The 9,155-nt window shown below is 39.9% G+C and overlaps 1 non-coding gene across 1 annotated transcript; it reads right to left on the reverse strand.

Annotated features, from left to right (window-relative positions):
• Nucleotides 1-1,925: 1,925 nt before the first annotated feature.
• LOC124778104 lies at nucleotides 1,926-2,088 on the reverse strand. The gene has a single exon (XR_007015835.1). It is a non-coding gene; the product is annotated as a U1 spliceosomal RNA (small nuclear RNA).
• Nucleotides 2,089-9,155: the final 7,067 nt, after the last annotated feature.

Genomic DNA, 9,155 nt, shown 5'->3' on the forward strand with positions numbered 1-9,155 from the left:
TCATATCCGACAGAGAATGTCATGTACTCTGTATTAGGAATTGCCTCATTCATTTCGTTTAACCCAATAAAAATACTTACTTTTCTTATAAAAGACGTAACATACGCAGAATACTTTCAGGAGAAAGCAGACGAACACAGCCGCATGTTACAAGTACAAGAAACACAAAAAGTGAAGCAATGCAGTATTCCACAAAAGAAGTAATTGATACGTAAAGACTCCCGTGTTAGAGAAAAAAATCCAACAATGCGCACCACTTCAAATAATGGCACAACTAGGAAGCTATTGTTGAAATTTGATTGCTGAGTCACAGATTAATTGAAGGAAGTATTTCTAGATCGTCAGTTCATTAGATTTGAAATGTGCTTGAATATTCAACTAAAATCATAAATGTTAGATTTTTTTTTCTAACAGTGCGAGTGATCTCTGGCTAAAATTTGTTCTCTACATGATCACTTTCGAGAAAAATTTGACATTAATCTCATTTCTAATTATTTCCTACTTCAAAATGTTTCACATTCAGTATCAATTAGGGCATAATTTTAGATCGCCAACTTCTAGATGTCACATCCGTGATCATTTTAATAATACAAAAAAGTTTACTTTGAAGATAATCTCGAATCATGCTTACCCTGTAAGTATTAAAGTAAACATCCTGTAATATATGTAAATATTGAGTGGATTACCGTCAATTCTCTGGGATACAATAAACATTTTGTCACCTATAAAATTTGCTTTTTAGCGTGACAAGTCTCAAAACTGACTAATTTATATTAAAAAAATGGCAATTTTAGAGACATGCATCGTCTGGGAAAATTTCTGCCTACGCCCCTGTCGGGGCCCTTTATTTCAATAATTCCGCCGGCCGGAGTGGCCGTGCGGTTCTAGCCGCTACAGTTTGGAACCGAGCGACCGCTCCGGTCGCAGGTTCGAATCCTGCCTGGGGCATGGATGTGTGATGTCCTTAGGTTAGTTAGGTTTAATTAGTTCTAAGTTCTAGGCGACCTCAGAAGTTAAGTCGCATAGTGCTCAGAGCCATTTTTCAAAAATTCCCGTGGTAAGGCAATGTCATAATTACATCTCAACTTGCAAAAAATGTTGGAACAAGAGAATGTGTCCGCAGCTTATGTTCGTGCGGTAGCGTTCTCGCTTCCCGCGCCCGGGTTCGATTCCCGGCGGGGTCAGGGATGTCCTCGTGATGACTGGGTGTTGTGTGATGTCCTTAGGTTAGTTTGGTTTAAGTAGTTCTAAGTTCTAGGGGACTGATGACCATAGATGTTAAGTCCCATAGTGCTCAGAGCCATTTGAACAAGAAAATGTGTGGTGTCACCGCCAGACACCACACTTGCAAGGTGGTAGCCTTTAAATCAGCCGTGGTCCGTTAGTATACGTCGGACCCTTGTGTCGCTACTATCAGTGATTGCAGACCGAGCGCCTACACACGGCAGGTCACTTCCTAGCACTCGCCCCAGTTGTACAGCCGACTTTGCTAGCGATGGTTCACTGACAAAATACGCTCTTATTTGCCGAGACGATAGTTAGCATAGCCTTCAGCTACGTCATTTGCAACGACCTAGCAAGGCGCCATTACCAGTTACTATTGATGCTGTAAAACATGTACCGTCAAGAGCGATGTTCACCATTTATGGATTAAAGTTAAGTATTCCAGCAGCTACGTCTTTTTTTGCTAAGTCTAACTTCCTTGTCCTGTTCCAGACCTCACGCCAGCCTGCGTGAGCTAAAACGCGTGCCTTTCGGCTTCCTCTCATAGTGGGTTGGCTCTCTTGCCAATCCACAACAAAATGTATAGTAAACATCACTCAAAATAGCATGGCACGTTCATGAATATTTTGTTTATCGACTCTGAGGAAATTTACGAATACTCACAGTCTAGCGTACAATTTCCAACTTTGAATTATGATTAGACCGGGTCTGCGCGAACGCAGTCCCGACTACCAAAAATTATGCACCCGAGTTACCCACATTAGGGGTAATCGCAGGGGTCAGCCCAACCGAAGTGCAATGGAAGAGCCTCGTCCTGGAGGAACCGCCTTTATGATCACGGTATCCCCTGTGCCAGGTAAGTATGCCTTTACTCTGTAAAACTCTCCCATTTATCTACTTCGACAAACGTATTACGATGCGAGAACGTTAGTACTGCTCACATTAGACGCAATATTTGGTAGATCATACTTTTTTTTACGCTAGAATAATATTACTGTAATCGAAAGCCATTGTTTTATTTTGATCGAATTGGCACATTCCTGTTTGTACCCAATTTGACAACAACCAGACTGAACCAGTACAATCTGTTCTGTCGAATTGGACCAACCAGTTCTCTACGACGACTGTAGATGGCACCCTAATCGTGGCATGAAATGTGCGCATGCGCAGACTGTAGTCTCTCTCTCTCTCTCTCTCTCTCTCTCACACACACACACACACACACACCAGTCGATACAGCATCAGCTGTTTAACGAGTACGAACATGACCGTCGACGCTAGCTTCTAATAGCGTGGCTTGTGACGTTACGAAAGTACGTTAGCAAAAAATAAGACGAGGAAAAGAAAAAAGGGAGCTTCAAAAAAGGTGTTGAGGGAAGTGGGAGTGATGAGCCTATTCTACTGTAAAGTATGCTGTGATACGCTAGAAATGTTGGGTGGTTTTCACAGTGAACTTGTCGTCCAATTTGACAGAACTGATTGTTCTGATGTGGTCTACCTGTCAAATGAGTACATACAAGTAATGACTAGCGTAAAAGGAAGATATGATTCACCAAATGTCACATATAACAACATACAATAACTGGTCCTCATTTTGAGAGGACTGAAGGAGCGATCTGTTTTATTTGCTAAAAACATTCAACAGCCAAGATTGCATAAATAAATATTTCGACAGGCTGTGCTGTGATCTTCCGGCCTTAAAAATCTGATTTTTATCCACACGACACTTTGGCATGAGGACCAACGTAAGATGAACGTATTTATAGCAAAAAGATTTTATAAGACCTGACGAAACAGTTGTCGAAATTGGTTAACTTTAACTAGAGAGATATTTATGCAGCCTTGAGTGTGTGGTTTGGGCCACATGACAATAACGAGCAAATTAGTGGTTCGTTCGCAATCCTTAGCTGGCAGAAACACGTATACACTTCGGGAGCTAGTTTTTATTGTGAATGTGTAGTGGAAGATAGACTCAATGGTTACAAAGCAACAGGCATTCTGGAGAAAATTCAATGTGCGCTGTGTCCAACAAAGGCAACAACTTTGTCGAGTTCAAGAGCTGATGTACTAAACGATGACAGTGGTAAACGTACAACATCATTGAGTGCATAGAGTATTGATAATGTTCGAAGATGCTTGGAGAAGTCTCCCAGGAAATCGTTGCGTCGATTGAGTCAGGAGAAAGGCCTGTCATCCGTCACAAATCAGAGCTGCGAAGAAGATCAGCATTGCGACCATACAGAATGCACACCATGCAAGTGTTACAAGAAACAGATCATGAGAAAAGATTGCATTATTGTAGATTGTTTCAGAGGTTTCTTATTCAACTTCATTCACTCTGTAACTTGGTTTACGGTTGAGGAATCTCAACATTTTACGCTGACGTCAAGTAACAACTCTCAAATTATTTACGAATGCACCTTTAACCTGTAACCAGGGTGTTGGGTTCCTGGGACTCCCATCCAGTTTCGTTTATTTTGTAATTCCCATAGGGGCCGCTATTAGGAACTGTGGTCCACAGTACCTTTCATGCAGTAGATTCTGAGCTGTTGACAGAAGTAGTTGTTCTGCTGTAAGTGGTTTATGAGTTTCATTAGTGGAGCATGGGGTCTGTGTGACCCCCACCATACCATTAGTGAAACTTTTTTTATTCAAAACAGTTGACATTGTTTCAGTCAAAAATAGCATATTCACAGCGACAGTTGATAAGTGTTAATGATGCCAATTTTCTGGAATGGCTGGAAGGTGCTATGAGTGATTGTGGAAGTTTGATCCGGATTTGGAAAGTGACCATCATTCGAATTCAGAATTAGATTATGGGACCGATGACAATCAGGAATATGAAGCCGAATCAGGTATTTCTTTGGTAAATTTAGAAGAAGTATGCTGTGTGCAGGAAATGTTGCATCTCAGGGCATGACAGCTCAGAATTATTTTGGCAAAAATAGTTTAAAGTGGTGGTCCACGCCACCTGCCATAAATGTACATACCCGTTCCCACAATTTAATTGTCCATTTACCCGGAGTTATAGGCCCTGCTAAACTATTTGGAAAAAGTTGCTCTGAGCTAGCTGCTTGGGCTTGTATTTTTACAAATGATATTTTAGATGAAGTATTATTATGCTCAAATTAAAGAATGGAGGCCATAAGAAATAACTTTACAGATAACAAATATTTGGTAGCAGATTTGCTATTGTGGAGTTGAAAGCATTCCATGGCCTACTCTTTTTCACGCCTATTTTCAAAATCACATGACGAGGATTTGAACTCAATATTTGGAACTGATGGGACTGGCAGAGAGATTTTCAGCTGCACCATGTCAGAGAAAAGATTTGCAATAATTTTAGCTGCCCTCCGTTTTGACGAATCAATAACTAGACAAGAGCATACAAAAACAGGCCCAACTGCAACAATTTCTCGTGTATTTAATCTATTTATAAAAAAATATTAAGAAAATTATTCTATTAGTGACCTAAGAAAATTATTTTATTGGTGACCAAGCATGCATCAATGAAATGCTTATTGGCTTTGAAGGCAGGTGTAAATTTAGAATGTATATTCCAAATAAGCCAAGAAAATACGTTATAAAAATTCTTGCAAACAGTGATGCAAAATCTCATTTTTTGGATGGATACATTTATGCTGGCAAAGGAAGTAATAGTAATACTTTGTCAGAAGAAGAGAAAAAATTGTCAAAACCAATGCAGGTTGACAAAATCAATCGAAGGAACCAGCCGCAATATCACGGCTGACAATTGGTTCTCATCCATTGAAGTTGTGAGGGAGTTGAGGAAAAGGGGCATTACTTATGTTGGGACTTTGAAGAAAAAGAAAAAAGAAATTCCAAAGGAATTTCTTCCCTCAAAAGCAAGGAAATATGGAAAATCAGTTTTTGGCTTTGGGGAAAATATGATTTTAGTAAACCATGTCCCTAAACCAAGAAAGGCAGTGGTTTTAGTTTCCTCGGTGCATCACAGCGCTACTGTTAATGACGAAACTGGAAAACCTGAACTAATACATTATTATAATGCCACGAGAGGAGGAATCGATGCTCTTTGATGAGAAGTGTACAATATACTCCACAAACAGAAGAAGCAGAAGGTAGCTCCTTACTGTTTTTTTACACAATGTTGAATATTTCTGCTGTAAATTCATGTGATTTATTCATCATTGCCGGAAAGTAGACAATTATCGAGGTTTGACTTTATTAAAAATTTGACGAGGCAGCTGGTTGAACTGCAGTTTCAGAGGAGGGTCATCAATTTGCACATACTGCATGATCTTAGACAATTGATTGCTATAAATTAACAAATCCCAAAGCCCTCAGCGGTACCTCATAAAAGAATGAGTGGGAAGTGCCCAAGGAGCAGCGGGAGGGAAAGGTTTACTGTACTCATTGCAGTACAGCAGTATGCATGGATTGTGCCAAGAATGTCTGTGAAGACTGCCGTAATAGTGTTTGTGATTTGTGTAACAGTTTTTAAAATTATCTTTTGTCCAATTTTTTAATTTTCCTTATATAGTAAATAATAGAAATCACACTGTTTTTTTATGATTTTTCATGTACTCATGTCTTAATAATATTTTGTAATTTTAATTTTCAGTTTTGCATTTTGTTAAATATACTTTTTTATAAAATAAAAATTTACATTTACTGTGTTCAATCTTATTTAGATACCTTTAGATATGATGTGTGGTTGTAAAAAAAAAAATTGTTTTGATTTTAATTGAACATTAACAGGGAACATTTTAAAGTAACAAGTATCGGTGTCCCTGTGACCCCACCTTACTGGGTATGGAACAACTTATGCACCTTACTAGTTACAGATAAGGACTGGATGGGTGCTACCAATGCACCATGCAGACTGGTTAGGAAGGCATTGTGCAGACTTCGTGGACTGAAAACACTGTGTGGCATTTACAGTGATCAGCTTTTCTGATGTTGGTACCTTTGGTCGACCATTCTGGGCTGCACCCACATTTCCTGTCCTTTAGAACTTGTTTGTGCATCCTTACTATGTTGATACTTTTCGTGAGTACATGTTGAGTCCTCAACATTAATGACATGTTTGAGGCACAGAGGTAACAATTATGGAAGTGGAAGGTGGGAGGGTATTGTCACATGCTGTTCAGTAAAGATGGTGGGCCCACATTGTACGACATCGTCCTGCCCGGGACCACTGGTGCCTATAAATACCTGTTTTGCTTGTCCCATATTTCAGAGGAGGAATTAGGGTTTTCAGTATTGTTAAAAATCTTGCTCAACACTCCTTCTGTTTTGTAATTGAACAAAGGGTCTGAGCTAGGAACCTTTTGAAGGTGATTAGTATATCTGTTGATGGATGTTGTTGTGCGAGTTCTCTTCTGTTTAAGGCTCACCATGCTACAGTTTTCTAGTGAAAGGCACCTGGAAAGGGTGGGGGGGGGGGGGGGAGATTGATTACTGCTTCTGCTGCATTTGATATCACAGTAGTGATATAACAGAGAATGACTTCACTTCTCTTGTGAGAGGATATGAGTGTTAGAGGAAATGGTGAAGTTAGGGAAACTGAAATTTTTTTTAATTTCAGCATCGAGGGCTTCAATTGTGTGCAGAGATAACACTACATTTTTTATAACCTGCTCCTCCTATAAGCAGCTATACTATAGGTTCTCCTTCACAGGAATGTTGATTCAGAAGAATGAGAATGTCGATATGCAATAAATGTATCCTTGGAGAGCTCTAAGAATGGGTCTCCCAAGGACATCTTCGTAAATTTATATTTCTCGCCTTTCTACACATCATTTTAAACAATGAATCACCAATGTGTGTGACTGTAACCATTTCCTTAATTGATGATGAGGGACACTAGTCTTAGTTTCAAAGAAACTGTGGCATTTCTGGCCCTCACATTTGATTAAAGCTATCTGGTTGCCACACCTTATTAGTGACGTGAAGGGTCCCTGAAAACATGAAGTGTCTTAAAATGTGTTAGCAATAGTTCAGTGACCACACCAAAGCTGTCTGGTCCAGTTTTTCAGAGCCTTTCTGTGATCTTGATTATATTATGGATGTTTGGTTTATAATCCTACAAGACTGTCCTGTTCAAAAAACTTTTGTGGTGCCCAATGATAGAATGGACACTGGAACGTTAGAATCGACCCATACCATCCCTGTATTTTGAGACTGGTGAGCCACCACTCAACACCAGGCAGACTCCTCATGGTGCAACAAGTTATAAATCATCTCCTTGTCACAGACACCTGCATACCACATCATTTTTGCATGTCCACCAGTGGAATGGCTTCTTAATAATAAAGTGTAACAAACCCTTTTGATATCTGTGTGAAGGACTATCTTGTACAGATGTTTGTTTCTGGTTTTAAGGTTTTATGCTAAGGTGATTTTTAAGTTTTATACGAAGGTCAGAAGGAAGGAGATGGGGTTTAACATCCCATTGACAGTGAGGTCATTAGAAACAGAGCACAAGCTCAGATTGCTTAAAGAGTGGGGTAGGAAACTGGCTGTGTCCCTTTCAAAAGGAACTATTCCTGCATTTGCCTGGATCAGTTAAGGGAGATCACAGAAAACCTTAGTGAGTATGGTCAGATGTGGATTTGAACCTTCATCCTCCCAAATGCAAGTCCTATGTGCCAATCACTGTGTCACCTCATTCAGTGCACCAAGGTTGGATCAGAGCTCCATCTCGCCTCATAAAGATGTGCAGAATTTATGTAAGGTATGACCAAATTTTAATGTGGGTTGCATGCCATATTGACCTTTTATAGTACACACTAATGATTCAGGGCAAGGAGGCTTCCTTCACTGTTTAAATGTGTTCCCCATCCATGTCTTAGTGATCCACCTTCCCAATGACTATACTGTAGTTACTGGGTAACTACATAGTCGTGAAGGTACTGGAGTGCTGAAGTGTCTTCAAAGCAAACCGTTCTTGTCTTACAGGCATTGTATCATATGTAACTAAGTGTGGAAAATAACACAAAGACACGGGAAACACATCTCATTCTTCAAATTGGAGGAAGTAAGGAAAATACCTCAAAAAGACACAGGAAAGACTTCTCTTTCTTCAAACTGGAGGGGGGAAACATACACCACTCAGCAGGGCATAAAGGAATCTGGGGAAATGAGCAAGCAGACGTTGAGTGAATAGACTGTGATGTTACTATATGTGATGGTGAATATGCTGATGCCACTAAAGCCAACCCTCTGCCAGTGACATACCTCATACCAGCACCTATGATGGTGTGAAGTACACTTAGCCACAACACGGTGTCCATTAATGCATATTCCAGCAGGAGGATTCTCCACTCTGTGACTCCAGTGTCAAGTAAATTACTGCATGCCCAATTTAAATGAACACATTTCATATTAGCACAAAAGGGCATAAGCAAGTTATATGGGGACATGGTCTTTATTGTAGTTGATGATGAGACAAGTTTGGTAAGATTTTAGACCAGAGGTTTTTGTACATTTCATGACATCTGGATCACCCTTAGTCCAGTGATCAGGTAGCTAACTATCTGTTGCCCTGTTTTAGGTCTTTCCACTTAATTTTCTCTTTTTAATTGAAAGTTTTAGAATGGATTGTAAACATGATTTTAGAGCCAGTATGTATGGTATGTATGTATGTATGTGTGTGTGTGTGTGTGTGTGTGTGTGTGTGTGTGTGTGTGTGTGTGTGTGTGTGTGTGTGTGTGGGTGGGTGGGTGGGGGTGGGTGGGACACTCATTTTAAATGAGCATGCACACACATGTATGTGTAGGTTTATTCTTCAAAGAAATTTTAAAAAAATTGCATTTTGGGACACTCTATCTGTCCTGTTGTTGTTGTTGTTGTTGTTGTTGTTGTGGTCTTCAAGTCGTGAGACTGGTTTGATGCAGCTCTCCATGCTACTCTATCTGTGCAAGCTTCTTCATCTCCTAGTACCTACT

Source organism: Schistocerca piceifrons, chromosome 2 (assembly GCF_021461385.2).
Source record: "Schistocerca piceifrons isolate TAMUIC-IGC-003096 chromosome 2, iqSchPice1.1, whole genome shotgun sequence".
NCBI lineage: Eukaryota > Metazoa > Arthropoda > Insecta > Orthoptera > Acrididae > Schistocerca > Schistocerca piceifrons.